At 43.7% G+C, this 18,110-nt stretch overlaps 1 protein-coding gene across 2 annotated transcripts in view; it reads left to right on the top strand.

The window, feature by feature from the left end:
- The window catches only part of LOC126298276 (LIM and SH3 domain protein Lasp), a 151,530-nt gene that overhangs the window by 66,666 nt on the left and 66,754 nt on the right, over positions 1-18,110 (top strand). The window lies entirely within an intron of this gene.

Here is an 18,110-nt window from a genome sequence, read left to right as displayed (position 1 = left end):
GTGAGCCTTGGAAACTGTGATAGATGGCGAACAGTGCAAATTTGTATCACGTGTAAAAGAGCCGTTTCCGCATCTTGATGTTCTTCTTTGTTTCGAAGAAATGTACACAGCTTTGATTTAGTACCTATGAAACTCTAAAATTCGTTGTGGATTTTTCTTGGGTGTTGCATTGTTATTAAAGAGACATGTATTAGAAATTAATTACAACTTACCTTTATTTCTTGCAAGTAATAGTTTTGGCACTTTGTTTCTTTTGATTTTCATTGAGAAAATTAAGATAACGGAAGCAAACGCGGAGAGCCATCCTCCGCAAGTATCAGTCCGACGAATGTGAATGTAACTAAAATGTAATTAGTTAGTGCAATCATGGCAGTGACTTCTCGTATTCCTTTCACTTAAATGTAGAAATTGAGCTAATAGTGTCGTCTCTGATAAAATTTACTCCTTACAATTGATAACAACTTTGTTAGATTATAGTACCTGCTTTTTTTGCCTTTCACACTTACCTTCTTTCAGCTAATATTCTCTTAACATACGTTCTATTTTTTTCACTGCCTTTCCTCATGGTGTAGTAACGCGAACTTTTTTTGCCTGGTAAATGCTCCTGCGATCATAACTTTCCTACAGTATCTAGCTATAGGGTGATGTGAAGAATTGTAACTTCCGTCGCATTGGTTTTGGTAGCAGCCGATGCTTTAACAAGAATTTCGGTGTAAATTTTGGCTTTTGTTGTTTAAGATAGTAAGCATCACGAGCGAAGTACTTCGTTTTAGGTATACTTAAATACAGATTTCTTTGTTGCTGTAAATAGAACCTCTGCACGTGCCAAAGGCTGTGGCTGCATATCCCTCGCTCTCCTTGGAAATGGCATTTTCGCATAGTTTGAGAATGCCTACTCTTGAGTGAGTTATTGGGATAATGAGTTCCTTGTACGTCTTTCCTTCTACTGATCATGACTGAATTTCGTTATAATCTTTGTGTATTGAAATAAGAGTATTTACAGAATGGTATTCCCCCTTGTTGGGGGTCTGAAATTGTAATGGACCCACTGATCCATTGCAAGGCGCTGACTTGTAGGTTACAGGAAAGTTCTTGGCGAATGTCTACGCCATTACGTTCGCTCATTTTGAAGTTCCTCGAATTCATTAAATTAAACGAAGTGCGAAACTTGTTCAACATACGTTTTACACTTCCATATTCATAAAGGTATGACTTAGAAGGTCCACTCGTAGTGAAGCTAATTACATAAAATCTAATTGTTCGGTGTTTGGCGCTTGCGGTCGAAGTATATTTTTGAGGTTCGTGGCTTCTTTAGCCACTGGTAATACTCTGTTAACTGAAGAGTCGCGTTGTGATTCGTATCCAAAGTTTTACAGTTGATCGCATAGTAACTGGCTTCGTAAGCTACTCCTTTTGCACTTACAACGGTAAATGCGGAAGAACACTGACGCAGTTGTATACTGCGTGCAGTAGAGGAACAATTCAGAGACCTTGATTGTATCAGCACGTCAGTGCAACCTGTCACAAAGCAGCATCTGCGAGGCATCGGTTTGTCGACGATAACACTCGAGAAATGGACTGGCATGAGCGGAGTCTTGACCTGAATACGATAGAACACCTTCGGGACGCGTTAGTACGTGTATTTCGTTCCAAATCCTGGTGTCCAACATCACAGCAGTCTCAGGTTTTCGATCTAGAGGAAGAATTAGCTGTCATTCCTTCAGACATTGAGTCCACATTGAAAGTGCCCGCAGCAGAGTTCAGGCTAACATAAAAGTGAAGTCTAGACACATGCCGAATTGTTGCCCGCTATCTATTTCTGGTTCACTTTGATCGGATAGTGTATAAGCGGAGCAGAGGCGAATGAGGAACCATTCTAGTGTCTACACAGGCCGCAAAAGGAGAAATCTACAGACATAAGTGACTTTGACAGAAGATAGATTGTTACGTCTCACACCTGGGAACGAGTATCTTGGAAACTGCAATGCAAAGCTCGTCGGCTGTATGCATGTTCCTATTCGTGAAAATCTGTCGAATATGGCTGAAGTAAGATGAAACTAAGGCGACAAAGCGTTGGACGTCCATACTGGTAGATATGCACTGTGGGTTCTGGGAGCCCTCATATTCGAAGTCGGCTCCACTATTCTCCCCCTGGGAAGCACGGGCAGTTGATACAGGTCACCCAGGGGAACCCCTCCCTTTCTCATAAAGTGATATTCAGACGCCCCCATCCTGCTCTTTTTACAATTACAGCTCTTGAGTAGATGGCGTCATTCTTGAGCTGTGCACCATAGGGAGAGGATCACAGTGTGGCTGTTTGTTAATAAGAAAATAATTGTATTGTAAATACATTAAGCTACATCACTGAAGTCCTAGGGTGTGGGCATTTGTTAAAAAGAAAATTGGATTTAATATTATGCTAATCTTGTCATTTGAGCCGCCAACAGAGACAACACTCACACAAGTATGTGCATACTTTTCCTTCAAAATGTTTCATACATTTTACGTGTTTTCCACATATTTCACAAGTTAACCATTTCTATGTACTATTCCATAGTCTATATGTACATGTACAAGAATGTGTGTTCTCATTGCAGACGATTACAACAAATTATTTAACAACAAAGACAGAATATTAGTCACACCAACGTCACTAGTGTATCTGTTCGAATTCAGTGTGTGTGTGTGTGTGTGTGTGTGTGTGTGTGTGTGTGTGTGTGTGTGTGTGTGTGTGAGGGGGTAATATTTAAACAAATCCTGCAAAAGTATTAGTTTGTGACGGTGCTAAGACTAATAAGATTATGGAAAACAAATCCCAGTAGTAGTTGACCTTACACACCGCTATAACCAGTTACTGCATTCCCATATACTAAGAAAATACGTGGAATGTTTTTTTGCAATTCGTTACTTAACAGGAAATGCCCACTTGGTAAGTACAGAGGCTGTATTGTGCAGCATTATTAATAGCCATCGCCATAATGTTAAAAATATTGCATAAACAATCCAAACACACTGTGCTAAAACAAAACTAATATCACATACTACCTGTCTGTACTCGTGCGTCTCCTGCCATCACCCTGCAGTCTTCGCAAAGTTCCGTAGCCTGGTGGTGTGTGGAGGACCCCCAGGAAGGAAGTGCTGGCTGTTATTGCGAGTGATCCCATTTTTCTAATAATCAGTACGTGTCTGTACTTGGGGCATACACAAGCCATTTAGCTGGTAAAGTTACACGTGTATGTTTGCCTTCGAGTAGCTGTGACAAACTTCCTAAGCATCAGTGAGTCCCATCCTGTATATCGCTCGCTGTAACGGTCAAATTCCTCACACCATCTTGGAAGCCACACATGCATTTTCCAGATACTAATTGCGCCACTTCTTAAAAATGGTGCCCACTAAGTATTACCCACGCCTCAGATAATTGGCTTCTCTGTGGCCTCTATGGGTAGGTGCATGCGTATGCGAATGCGATTGCCTGCAACACTGTAGTGTACAAGTGGTTGCGAAAGTAGAGGTCTGCTCGGTACTTAATGAAGGTTTCATTACATGTCTTTCTAAACATGAAGAATAATTCCAGTAATAACATGCTACCAACGGTAGCAGTTATCTTTACAGAAACTTTATTAATTTGGTTGTAGTGAAAAGCATTCAGACACTTTAGTGATGACAGACTCGGTAAGTAGTATCATGTTGATCGTCTGACCACTGCCGGCCGGTGTGGCCGTGCGGTTCTAGGCGCTTCAGTCTGGCACAGCGTGACCGCTACGGTCGCAGGTTCGAATGCTGCCTCGGGCATGGATGTATGTGATGTCCTTAGGTTAGTTAGGTTTAATTAGTTCTAAGTTCTAGGCGACTGATGACCTCAGAAGTTGAGTCGCATAGTGCTCAGAGCCATTTGTCTGACCACTGTGATGGGATCATTGAACACCCGTTTTGTTTATGTATGTAGTGGTAAACTAAGATCACTGTTTCAAAAGACAGGTCTACACTCTTTCCAATGAAGAATAATAATAATAATAATAATAATAATAATAATAATAATAATAATAATAATAATAATAATAATAATAATAATAATAATAATAATAATAATAAATGTCAACCTGTGCATTTGTAAGAGTTCTCACCACAAGTCAGAGCAGTAAATCTTTCGTTGCTTCTGTAAATACTGTAACATTCTTTACTCACTTACATGACTTCCCCAAAATAAATAATAAAATATAGTCTCTACCAGTAAGTATTACGTGAAATCAGATTAGACAAATTTTGTTTCACGAAAACGCTATTAAGAACTGACATTCCTAGTGAAGATAAATTTCACCCACGGTAAGATAAATTAGGACATGTTCAGATCCATATAGATAGTCATTCCTTTCTTCCCTCACCGTATTTTTGAGTTGCACGAGGTGCCATACTGCGGTTTGCGGAGTATTTTAAAAATATATAAATTAACTAAATTTACCCAGTGCTCCCAGGTGGAATAAAAAAGTGAGAAGACTACCTGCCACAGCACAAAATTTTAAACAAGTTAACCATGTAGTTTTAGTGTGGCGTATCAATACAGCTCGTAAATAACGGGGGGGGGGGGGGGGGGGGGGGGAGAGAAACAGGAAAAGACAAGTTTTCACCAATGTCCTGCCAACGACACGCACACGCAATTCTGAGCATTGGTCGAAGTTATGTTAGTAGCAGTGGACATCTGATGTTTTTGTGTAGTTCATATATTAGTCATGGATCACATATGCTACTAGTATTGCAGTGTTCATTCGTTTAAATATGAGAATTGTAATTAGGTGTCAGATACCACCTGGGAGTGCTGTCTGGCTGAAAAAGTGATAGTTTGAAAGTGGGACTGTTGCTAGCTTGGTTCATATTGATCCAAAGAGAAAGTGGAGTTCTTGGCACTTACTGCATAACTGCTCACATTTCCTGACAGGTTAGGGCTGGTTTGCTGTTATTACCGTGAGCCGGGTGGTCCTCCCAGAGGACACAAGTGATTTTTCTGCCAGCAACAAAAATGGTCACATTGAAGATGATTACACATACGGTGGTAAAATAATGCAAATTCCTTGGCCATTGCTGGGTTTTAGCGTAACTGGTTAGCATAGCGTTCAGTCACTCTGACGGTCCCTGCACATTGGCGTTCAAAATGTCCTACCCCACAGGTGCCCCAATTTTAATTGGTGGTGGTTTGGAGATACTATTCACCCCTGTATGCACATATTTTGTAACACCGTGCTAATTCTTATACATGTAATGTATCTTTGGTTAACAGTTACTGAAATAGATAAAACTCAGAATTTTCTCTGAAATCACAAATCTACAGAGATTTTGCTGTGATGTCACACACATACACTAGTTGTGTAGGTGTGAATTAGCAAGGGTTTATTGTAGTAGTCTATTCCTTCAAATACTAAGTCATTGTTGTTAAATTATTTATTGCGATAATATGCAATGGGAGCATATATATTCTTGTACGTTTACATATAGACAATGGAAAATGTCGAATAATACGAAAAGATAGTTGAATTGTGGAAAAATACGAAAAAATGTAAAAATGTGTGGAATAATTTGTAATATTGTAGAAAATATGGGAAAAGTGATGGTACTTACATATCTGCCTGATTGTGGTCTCTGCTGGTGCCTCAAAGTACGAAATTCACATAGTACTTGAGTGACGTGACGTAACGTGACGTAATTACAGTAAAATTATTTAGTTATTCATGAAGAGCCACATCCTGATACTATCCATAAGGTGCACAGATCAAGAATTAAGCCACCCACTCAAGTCCTCCAGTGACAAAAGCACAAAGGGAATGGTGGACTTTGAATCTTAATGGTACACGTGGACGGGAAGGGGAGAGGAGAGGGTAAGAGGGGTTTCTCTGGGTGACCTTCATAAATTACCAGTGGTTCCACTGGGGGAGGGGAGTATGGAGTGACCGTCAATAAAACTAGCGCAAGTGTGTAACCTGTCACCCAGAGTCCTTATCAGTGATCTGCACACCGTTCGTCCCTTCGCGCTCGATGTCTTTTTCCCGACAGCGATGGCACCCTCCAGCGGCTGACTGTCGCGAGGCCAGAATCTGGCTACAGTGATTTGAGGAACGTGATAGTGAACACAAGTTGCTGTTATTGACCATCAAATTCGCCTGATTCGGTCCCAGCAGATAACGTCTCGAATACTTCTGGGCGTCAGCTCTGTGTCCATATGCTACCGGCCCGGAATTGCTTCACCTGTGCGTAGACGCTTTTGCCACATAGCCCAGGAAGCCTCAAAGTTACTTGTTGAGTCGAATCCGTGCCACGTAGAATAGCTGCTGTGTTGCATTCCAAAGGTGCAACAGCACGCTATAAAGCAAGTGGTCTTAATGTTTTGCCTCATTAGTATATGAAAGATATTGTTTTATTAAAGTAGAAAACTCGTAGGATATGCTTACTTCTTTCGTAGATCTGTACGGGTTAGTCTTATCTCTGTCTAATAATTAACATTCATAAGGGGCACTAAAATGTAAAGGAGACAGATGCAAAGGAAGTAAGTAAACTACTAATTATTTAAAAAGTAATCGGTCACTGTTAATACATTTATTTCACTGAGTCAAGATGGCCAGTGCCTTAACGGAAAAAGGTTTATGGTTGCCTACGGAACTGTGGTTGTATCCAGGCGTGCACTCTTCGTCCGAAGCAAATTTACGACCACAAATGTCTTTCTTCAGGGCTCAAAAAATATGGGAATCGCATGAGGAGAAATTAGGACTGCATGAACGCGATGTATGACGGCTTCCCACCGAAACTCTCGTAGCGTAGTCAAAACAGCCTCGGCAATATTTAAGCCTGCCCAAATCCTCCATACAACCCCGATCTCTCACCATGCTATTTCCATATATTTTGGAGCCCTGAAGACAAAACATTCTTGGCCGCAGATAAGCTTTGGACAAAGTTACGCGCTTGGGTATAATCATGGTTCCGTATGCAACCGCAAAACATTTTTCCATGAAATCATTGACCGACGTATCTTAAATGAAATAAACAAACTTACGTTGTGGCATTTACTATTGAAATAAACAATTTACTTTTTGCATCCTTTTTTTATCGTTTGACTTCCCTTTATACTTTATACGTGTTTACTAGTTCTAAGGATACTGATTTATGTAGCTTTACAGGCAATGGAATGTGAAAAGCCTTATAGTACGCAGTTAAAGTTGTTAGTCTGCTTAGATGCTTCCCATTTTCAACGAAATGAACACACTGTTAGTAAATTCTGAATATTCTATATAATCGTAAATAGCATAGGTGACGGTGTAGTGTCTGTCCAGAGACTGCGCATTGCAGTTGGGGTCGCTCTATAAAATTGCAACTCCGATTCAAGTGAATATGAGGTACGCTTGCAGGCTTCCGGTGTAAAGTGTAAGTTAAGACATACGTGAGGCGACGTTTCCATCTGTTATGTCGGTGTCCGATCCGTACTCGGCAAGGGTGCGTTGGCAACGATGCGAAAGTGTGAATTATTGACATGCTGGAAGTTGTCGTGAAGCTTTGTCGAAGCTGTCAAGAAACGTAGTGTGTATCTGTAATGTTTGCTACATATGCGGTATTGTTAGTCGTGGATAAGTACGGAGAGACTCAGCATAGTTGAAACCAAAAAATTCCGAACGAAGCACAAGTTTCTTTCGACAAGAGTAAGTTCTTTTAAGATTGCCGTGCTGCCATTCGTCAGAGGTGATTTAGTAAACTGACGAAATTCGTAAATTGGGATCATCGGATGTAAACAGAGTTCCTTCTGCAGAAGTACTTTACCAATCGCGATATGTCGCTTAGTCTGACTGTCGCGTTTATAAAGTACGTGTGTTAACCGCGACGGTCAAGTTCCAAACGTAAGAACACAGGATCTTAAAACAGTAATTTGTCAGTCGCCGATACTGTCTGTATGCTTACTTTCGCCAACATTTCTTTTTACGTTCTATATTGACAAAGTTGCTAAACCGTAAGTTAGTGTGCAGTGTCGCTAATCTGGCGCCTACATGTTTACACAACGCCTTGTTTAGAATTTTCTTCTAGATATCGGGTCACTTTATACGTTTGTATCAGAAGCACATGGCTGAGAAAGCCCTTGACGAGGGAGGGGAAAGATGATGTAACATGCCTCCGATGTTAATCGAATTATAGCCAGGAAATTGGATTTTGTATCCAACAGGGTAAGCTTAGGCAAAGTTAAGAGGCACTGAAATGCGTCGGTAAGATGAAGTCGCACACCAAAACCGGATGGGCACTGATAAATGTCAATGATTAGTATTCATTAACTTACTGGAGACCCAGCCCATTTATTAAAATTATTATGCTGTTGGTGCACGTGGTACTAGGGAAAGCTTCTGCACTTGACAGGCGAAAAGTGTTCAGATTTCAGAACAATTTAGAAGTGAATCACTACTTCAAAACTCAGTTGTTTCATAGAACATTCTCGGAACTTAACGTTGGCTATTAGAAACAATCTGTCTGCATCACTCTACCTTAATCTCTTAGTTTGCTCTAAGCACCCCTCCCGTCGGTTAGAGGAAAAAAAAAAGTTTACTCGTTACGCTACTGGCAGAGCTGACACCAAACTGACACAGCAGCATGATATTAACTTGCTGGAGAGCCGGCTTTCCAAGCATTGTATGTGACTCGACTGTACTAAATTCTGTTCAGAGGTTATTGAGCGTACTTCGAATATGGAGCTCTTGATCATTCCTGTGCATTTGGCGTTGTGTTGTTCAAATACGATCTCTAATTTCTGTCTAAACTTTTCAGATTTCTGAAATGGAAAAATCACTCTTCCGGAACAGTATTTATGCCATTAAAAGCTATGAAACTTACTAGAACTTCAGAGTGCTGGTTGAATAACCTAATGGACTGAATATTCCGTCTGTTACGTGGTCGGAGGAAGCCATTAGAGTAGATGCCGGCTGTAATTGTGCGATCTCATTCGTATGCACAGCGGACCGTGTCACCGTTGTGCTGGGCCAGAGTGCTCACATTGTTCCGTGATTGACCTTCATTATTGATGACATTCAGAGACTCGCCGAATGGAGGTATTCACCAGTGACTAATGCTTTTAATATTGTCTTTCAATGCCCTACATTTAAATTCCGCAAGCTATCTTATGGTGTGTGGCGGAGGGTATTTAGTGTATTACTATTACCACTCCCCATTTTCAAAGTTGCGTTCACCAATTGTGTGCGGGAAGAATTTCTGCCTCAGTCTTCGTATGGACTAGATTTTTTTCTTAATTTTCCCTCGTGGTAATTGCGAGAGATTACATGACATAAAGAAACAAATTCCACATTATTATATCAGGCCAAGTAATTTTCATTGAATACTGCGCTGCATTTAAAAGTGACACAGATACTTGATGCAATTTTTTAGCCTAGTGATAAAGTGTCTGTAAACAACGGTCGGAATGAAACTTCCTGGCAGATTAAAACTGTGCCCGGCCGAGACTCGAACTCGGGACCTTTGCCTTTCGCGGGCAAGTGCACTACCATCTGAGCTACTGAAGCACGACTCACGCCCGGTCTCACAGCTTTACTTCTGCCAGTATCTTGTCTCCTACCTTCCAAACTTTACGTGACTCGTGCTTCGGTAGCTCAGATGGTAGAGCACTTGCCCGCGAAAGGCAAAGGTCCCGAGTTCGAGTCTCGGTCGGGCACACAGTTTTAATCTGCCAGGAAGTTTCATATCAGCGCACACTCCGCTGCAGAGTGAAAATCTCATTATGGGAACGGTCGGAATGTTTAAACAATCGTTAAATTCCTCGATGATAGAAATTAGTTCCTTGATAACGGAGCTACTAGAGAACTGCTGTGTGAACGTCCTCATCGTCGGAAAGTCTGCGATTGCTGCGAACAGAGTCCTCGATTGCCTGGACATAAGTTTGTGGTCGAAGTCTATGACTTCACTTCCCGACCAACGTCACCCACGTCTCGGCGGCCTCGGTCAAATTGTTATCACCAATTCACTACAGCTAGACACGGCATTGCTTATGATCCATGTACCCTCTAGAATTTCACTGTTATGATGTATGCAATTTACACGTTCTGCCAATAAGAATCCAGTTCATTCGCCTGCTGTGATGCAGCTGTTACCGTACCGCAGCAGATGTGTCCACAGGGAATCTAGAACATGCATCATCTTCGTACAATGCGTCTCTCTCGTTGCGCAGTGGTCTTTGCATGGGACACCAAATCTAACTTCTGAAATACCATCGTGTATGTGGGAACAAGTGATTTGTAGCTTGTTACTTCTGTGAATGTGCGCTCTCGATTTAGCATTACACATCTACAGATGTGCGTAATAACCAACGCCTCTCTTGAAGAGGGTATCATGGGGCTGATGAGCAATCTCCGCGATTCGCTTTCATGGTTTAATTGAATTTCTTACTAAGTTATCGCTGGTAGTGAAATCTAACATCAATGGATCATTCCGCCTATTCATGCACAATACCCTAAATTTCGAAGGTAAACTGTCAATCCCTGTACCAAGCGTCGATTCCCTGCAGATCTTGTTTCGCTGGTTTTTTGACGTTGCATCCTTAGTTTATTCGAGGGGCGTTTACTCAGTAATGCAACACTTTTTCTTTGGAAAGCATATTAAATTTGTCCAGGATTCCAGTATACCATATTATTCACCACTCCCTTGGCTATAAAAACCCTATTTTTCGACATAATCTCTGTTCAATGCGACGTCCTTCCGCCACATTACTGGGCTGGCCTGTAATGCTCTCATGGTACCACTCTACGGGTCGACGTCGGAGCCAGCGTATTTCTACAGTACCATCAGGGACGTCCAGTTGAGCAGCGAAGAGTTTGTGATTCCCCTATCACCTCGAATGAGTGCCCGCGCGTTCCAGCAATGCAGGAGCCACAGCTATGTGCGGTTGCGGGCCGGCACGCGGAAGATAGGACAGGCTCGCGTGACCTTGCGATGATGACAGACGCCTAGCACGACGACTTATCGTGCTTATGTTCACTGCCGTCTCTTTGACATACTGCAAGCGCTTATGAATATCTGCGATGCTCTGGTTTTCCGGCAAAAGAAACTGTGGCAGCCCGGTGCTGAAATGAAATGTTGTGTGACTAGGGCCTCCCGTCGAGCAGACCGTTCGCCTGGTGCAAGCCTTTCGATTAGACGCCACTTCGGCGCGTCGATGGGGATGAAATGATGAGTAGGACAACAAAACACCCAGTCCCTGAGCGGAGAAAATCTCCGACCCAGCCGGGAATCGAACCCGGGCCCTTAGGATTGACAATCTGTCGCGCCGACCACTCAGCTACCGGGAGCGGACAGCCATGTGCTTGGAACGTACCTCAGTTACTACCGCCATTTTGAAGCCTGTCGGGCTGAAGTAAGCAAAATCGACGATGTGTCTCAACAAATCCCGCAGTGTTTAAACGGAAACTGGCAGAGGAAAAATTGTCGCATTACTTACTTAACCCTCCTCGTACATCTGCAAACAGTCCCTAAGAACCTCAGACGCTGTAAGTCACTGACTAACGATCCTGTAAAACACTCCCCTGGGTAAGTCCAACGATAATTTCACAAATGAAGAGTCGCCGTCCGTTACGTACGATGTATTAAGTTCCATCTGGTAGGAAGTCCGAAGTCCAGCTACAAAGCTGATCAAATATTTCATAATATCCAGCTGTAGCAGCAACATACCGTTTCCCATATCTACTTGTCCAACTTCTGGGTTGAAATTTGTTTCCTCCGCTTGTATTAAAGTCTATTAAGAATTAAATATTAGCGATGTTCTACAGAGCACAAGGGCCAATACAAGCTAATATGAAAGTTAAACTTGTCTTGTTGACAAGGAGACATAACACCCATCGGACTACTGTATTTTTTTATATACTGCTCGTAAGAATTGGGGGATCGTGGCTGTGGGAATCTGCCATACTCCACTGAGCAATAATTGAGGACTGGATGTGTTACTAAACTATACCTTTGCCAAAAAGTAACAAGAAAACACCATTGCATCCTAGATAGGTTACATAAAAAGAACTGAAATGTCAGACAGGTGCTGAAAACAGAGGAAAAAACCATTCATACCTCCCTCCTGGGTGCTTTTCAGTGGACTTTGAGAGCATCCAACAACGTGTATCCTCTCCGCGAGCGTCACACCTATGTGGCATGCTTTCGATAAGTAGGTGAAAGTCCCCTGTGGTATTCGTTCCCATTCTTCAGTAACACCCCATGAGAGTTCAAGTGCCTGTGTTGGAAGAGGACGACCATGCGTACGCATGTCTTATACATTCGTACATGATTCGGTTTAGGTCTGGACTGAACACCGGCCATTCCATTACTTCAATGTCAAGGCTTCGCAAGACAGCCTTGCTAACGCCCACCACGTAGGCCCTGTCTTAGAAGGAATTCAGGGCCACCACAGCATGCAGAATCCACTTTATGGTCCAACATCCGTTCAATGAACTGACTAGCGGTAAGGCGACCATGGATAAAAAGATCTGTATGGCTTCCCCGCAATATAACAGAACCTTGGAAACCTGCCTGTCGAATTCCTGGACATCATTTGGTAGGTACCGCTCACTACGGGTCTCCGCACACGAACATGGCCATCACCTTGCGTCAGCGGATATTTGGAGTGGTCTGTGAATAAGTTCAGCCAATGCCGAATCCACCAGTCACATGGGAACGGCTGAATTGAATGCGAGTTGCAATATATAAGCGTTTCAAGCAGGGACCTCGAACACAACGTCTGGGTCGTTCGATTCTTCCTGTTAACCTGTTCATTAGTCTGATTAGACACAGCGGCTCCAGCGGCCGTTCAGAGTCTTATGTTAACTTTCATTGTTAGTCGGTACTTGCACGATGCCGCAACTCAGAGATGACAAGATATTCGTCTTCACCTGGTGTTGTAATGCATCGATGGCCTTATCCAACTTGTCTTGTGTGCTGATTTGTCTCCGTGTAGCCTGTCCACAACCTATGGATGAAACATGGAGAGGCATTGGCTTCCGCAACAACAGAACCGAGAGTCCGGCCTTTTTGGCTCAACCCAACCTCCCTTGGTACCTGCACGAAATTAAGATGTCACATTGCATCTGCTTGGTTCAATAAAACGTCCACAAATGCCATCTGTGTACCTCACTGGTAAAGACTAAGACACCGGTAGTCACTTCCTTGTGAGGGGTCATCTGACACTGTAATGTATAACACAGCCATCAGATTTTGAATGATTTTAAATTTTGCCTACATTGGAAGAGAATCTCAAGGCATGCAGTAAGACCACATGTAACGCCTGTATCAGAATAGGTTCAACATAGCGGACGTTGATACACGGGTTCTCATAACTCTTTCGAACATCAGCAGATGGAATTGAGGTTTGTGTTTCATATGCCTTTGTACATAGCATAACAAGTTTTATAGTAGGACCTCCATTGCGTTGTTCAGTTGAAGCAAGTGAAGGTCGGTATTATCGAATAATTTGCGCAGGTCACTTCACGAAGTCTCTAAATGTGATGTGCGACGAGCTACGAGTAACTTTCACCAATCGTCACAGGAGAGTGCTCCAACATATACACTACGTGAGCAAAAGTATCCAGACATCTGGCTGAAAATAACTTAAGTTCGTGGGGCCCTCCATCGGTAATGCTAGAATTCAATATGGTTTTCGCCCACCCTTAGCCTTGATGACGGCTTCCACTCTCACAGGCGTACATTCAATCACGTGCTGGAAGGTTCCTTGGTAATGGCAGCCCGTTCTTCACTGATGGTTCAAATGGCTCTAAGCCCTATGGGACTTAACATCTGAGGTCATTAGTCCCCTAGAACTTAGAACTACTTAAACCTAACTAACCTAAGGACATCACACACATCCATGCCCGAAGCAAGATTCCGAACGTGCGACCATAGCGGTACTTCATCGTGTTGAAAGATGCAATCGCCAACCCCGAATTGCTCTTAAACAGTGAGAAGCCAGAAGCTGCTTAAAACTTCAATGGAGACCTGTGCTGTGATGTGCAAGCCCCCTCCATAGAAAATACGACCACACCATAACACCACCGCCTCCGAATTCTACTGTTGGCACTACACACGCTGGCTGATGACGTTCACCCGGTATCCGCCATATCCACACCCTGCTATCGAATCGCCACATTGTGTACCGTGATGCGTCACTCCACACGACGTTTTTTCACTGTTAAATCGTCCAATGTTTACGCTCCTTACACCAAACGAGGCGTCGTTTCACATTCACCGGCCTGATGTGTGTCTGATGAGCAGCCGCTCGACAATCAAATCCAAATTTTCTCACCTCCCGCCACACTGTCACAGTACTTGCAGTGGATCCTGATGCAGTTTGGAATTTTTGTGTGGTGGTCTGGATAGATGTCTGCCTATTACACACTACGACCCTCTCCAACTGTCGGCGGTTTCTGTCAGTCAACAGAAGAGGTCGGCCTGTACGCTTTTGTGCTGCATGTGTCCCTTCACGTTTCCATTTCACTATCGCATCGGAAACAGTGGACGTAGGGATGTTTAAAAGTGTCGAAATCTCGCTTACAAACGTAAGACACAAGTGACACCCTGTCACCTGACCACGTTCGAAGTGAGTTCCGTGAGTTCGAAAACGACATGAGGCTTGCTAACAGGTCACCCTTTGGGCTCATTGTGAAGGTACGCTGAAGAGACGAAGAAACTGCTACACGTGCCTAATATCGTGTAGGGCCCCTGCGAGCGCGCAGAAGTGCCGCAACACGACGTGGCATGAACTCTACTAATGGCTGAAATGGTAATGTTCATCGTTCATCTCTGTGGCGTTTGGTGGTCAGCGGAAGCGTTTAAACTCAAGAGTGTTCCTAGAGCCCTCAAATAATTCTGGACGTGTGGGGTGTTGCATTGTTCTGCTGGAATTGGACAAGTTCGTCGAAATGCACAATGGACATGAATGGACGCATGTGATCACAGGATGCTTACATGTTACCGGTTAGTCCTATCTAGATGTATTAGAGGGGGTCACATATCGCTCCAACTGCACCCTCCCCCCCCCCCCCCCCTCCCCACCGCCACCATTACAGAGCCGCCACCAACCTGAAGTCTCCTGCGAACAAGCAGGGTCCATGGATTCAAGAGGTTGCTCCATACGTGTACACGTCCATCCGCTCGAAAAATCTGAAACGAGACTCGTCCGTCCAGGCAACAGGTTCAAAGTCACAAAGCGTCCAATGTAGGTGTTCAGGCGCCCCGGCGAGGCGTAAAGGTTTGTGTCGTGCACTCGTCAAGGTTACACGAGTGGGCCTTCGGCTCGGAAAGCCCATATTGGTGATGTTTCGTAGAATGGTTTCGCACGCTGGTATTCGTTGGCGGCGCACCATTGAAATTTGCAGCAGTTCGCGGAAGGGTTGGTTTGACTTCAGTCACGTTGAACGGTTCCCTACAGTCGTCACTAGTCCCGTTCTTGCAGGATCTTTTTCCGCCCGCAGCAACATCCGAGATTTGAAATGTTAGCCGATTCCTGATATTCACTGTACACTCCTGAAATGGTCGTACCGGAAAATCCCCACTTCATAGTTACCTCTGAGACGCTGTGTCCCATCGCTCGTGCGCAGACATAAATCACGTTCAAACTTGCTTAAATCTTCACAACCTGCCATTGTAGTAGCAGTAACCGATCTAACAAGTGCGCCAGACACTTGTCTTAAGCACGCGTTGCCGGTCGCAGCGACGTGTTCTGCCTGTTTACGTATCTCTGTATTTGAATACGCGTGCCTATACCAGTTTTTTTTCCGCTTCAGTTATTTTCGTGTGGAGGATGCTTACATCGGTTGAAATGGGACGCCTGTCACTTTGCTGTCGTCTCGGCAGTAAAAGATACAGGAACCTACTCTCAAATAACTTGCAGTTTTTTCGCCCCCCCTTCAGATAGCCGACGCTTCCGATGTGTGCCAGAAAAATATAAGAGCCACTCAGCGGACGGGAGGGGGCTAATGCCCACTCTTTTTCAGAGGCCACAAGAAATATCTGGGACGCCATCGAACAAGACCAATCGCCGTGAATTGTTGGCGGCGGGTGAGAGGTCATTGAGTACGGTTGCAATTCCACCCCCCCCCCCCCCCCCCCAAACGTTCTCGTCGTCCCAAGGAATCTTTGCCAAGTTATGTTGCTGCCGCCATCATGTGATGTCTCTGGGTGTCTCTGAATGTGTGTGTCTCTGTGAGCCGTAACTCGTGCCAGAGTTAAAGACGTGTTGGGTTAAGTAACGCAACATCTGAAAGAAGCTGTTAAGTTTCTGGCGAGGTAGGGCGTGGCACTGGCGCTAGTATTACTATGTCCGTGACGGAAAAAATTCATTTCCGGTTGCGCAAGCGCAGGAAGTTGTGGTAGGGTAGTGATGCACATGTCTAGACTCTCTCCAATTCAGTTGCTTCAGAAATAGTCACTATTCTTAGTAGGAACTTGGAAATGTCACGAAGTCCGGTCCCTGTTAGCTCACTAAGTAAAGCTGAATCCCCTGGAAGTGTAGTTATCTGCTTTGATGAAGCAAAAGCACTTAAATTCTACAAGCAGTAATAGTGTAATTACAGAAAAGGTTATTAAGCAACGAAAATCACCGCAGATGCCAGAACGTTCATTTCATCCAAGAAAGCAAGACTTCGTGTTAACGGTAATAATAGTGTTTGTTTCTTTAGGTTCTGAAGCACTGAATGGTGACAAATGTATTTGATGAAAATCCCGAAACGTTACAAAGACAGTTGCGTTACTTGTTCGGCGAAAATGAAGGCTGGGAATCCCGTGTCGAGAAACAGCTGTAGTGAAGCACGGGTACTTCCTCGGCTCTGCCATCGAAGCATATCCATATGCACAGGTCTGTTTCATTTGTATGTGAATGTTGTTCTGTTGGGTATGCGGCTTAGCTGTAAAGTAACGGAGTATAACACAGTGTGTTTCCCCTACCTAAAACCTCTGTGGAACTCCATTTATTCACTAGGATGTGCTCGGAATAATGTCATCGAATCGTGCTTTAAAGAAATTAGAACACAAAAATCTATGTCTAAGCCCCGTAACTGTTAAACATTGTTGGTTGCATCAACACGCTATACCTGTGTCACTACAAAGCCGACATGTTTATAACAACGTAATTGGTACAGTGAAGAACCATACGAAAGGTAGCTGGTGCTTCACTGTGTTCATTGAACAACTCGTAATTTATGTATTAACTGTATTGATCTCGAGTATTCTCCAACAACATAAACGTTTCGCTCATTTTGGCATTTAATGTAGATATTGATAGTTACATTAATGGTTGCATCGACAAACGAAAGTTTAGAGACGTGTGTGTGTGTTTTAATACCGATAAAGAGATGTGGAGTATTTAACAAATACTGAGATAAGAGGTCAAAGATACGAGCTGGTGAGAGTTCAGTGAAATATGAAAGTCAGTATGATGCTACAGAACGTAAGAGTGACGTGAAGTTCCGTGGACGACAGCCGTGACTGTTTAATTCTGCTGACTGCCTAGACGTATGTAAAGTTGACCTTCGCGCGGCACGCAGTATGACTGTTCCCTGTCGCAGTCTTGCGCCCACAGTCCAGGTGTGTCTTTCCCGGAGCTGGTTTAGCGGGACATCCTTACTTCATCTCTTGCGGTTAGGTCTTTTCCCCTCATGCTCATTTTCATTTCTGCTGTCCAACTGTCGCCAGTGACGTTCAGGGAAAAGGCAGAGGGAAGTTCAAATAATATTCATTCATTAACACTGCCGGATTAGTTTAGTGACACCCTATTAGATGTAATGGCTTGACTAGTTCAAATCGTATAGCGCACCTATTGACACTTCGTCTGACAGGGGCTGACTATGTTCAAATGTATGTGAAATCTTATGGGACTTAACTGCTAAGGTCATCAGTCCCTAAGCTTACACACTACTTAAACTAAATCATCCTAAACACACGCACACGCACGCCTGGGGAGGACTCTAACCTCCGCCGGGACCAGCCGCACAGCCCGTGACTGCAGCGCCCTAGACCGCTCGGCTAATCCTGTGCGGCGGCTATGAATGTGGCCACTGAAGCGAGACGCTTAATTTGACAAAAAATGTTACCCTCTTAGACATCCATCGTATACT

This window comes from Schistocerca gregaria, chromosome X (assembly GCF_023897955.1).
Source record: "Schistocerca gregaria isolate iqSchGreg1 chromosome X, iqSchGreg1.2, whole genome shotgun sequence".
NCBI classification, from domain to species: Eukaryota; Metazoa; Arthropoda; class Insecta; order Orthoptera; family Acrididae; genus Schistocerca; species Schistocerca gregaria.
Note: the sequence above shows the minus strand (reverse complement) of the source record. Positions and strands in the feature narration are given on the sequence as shown.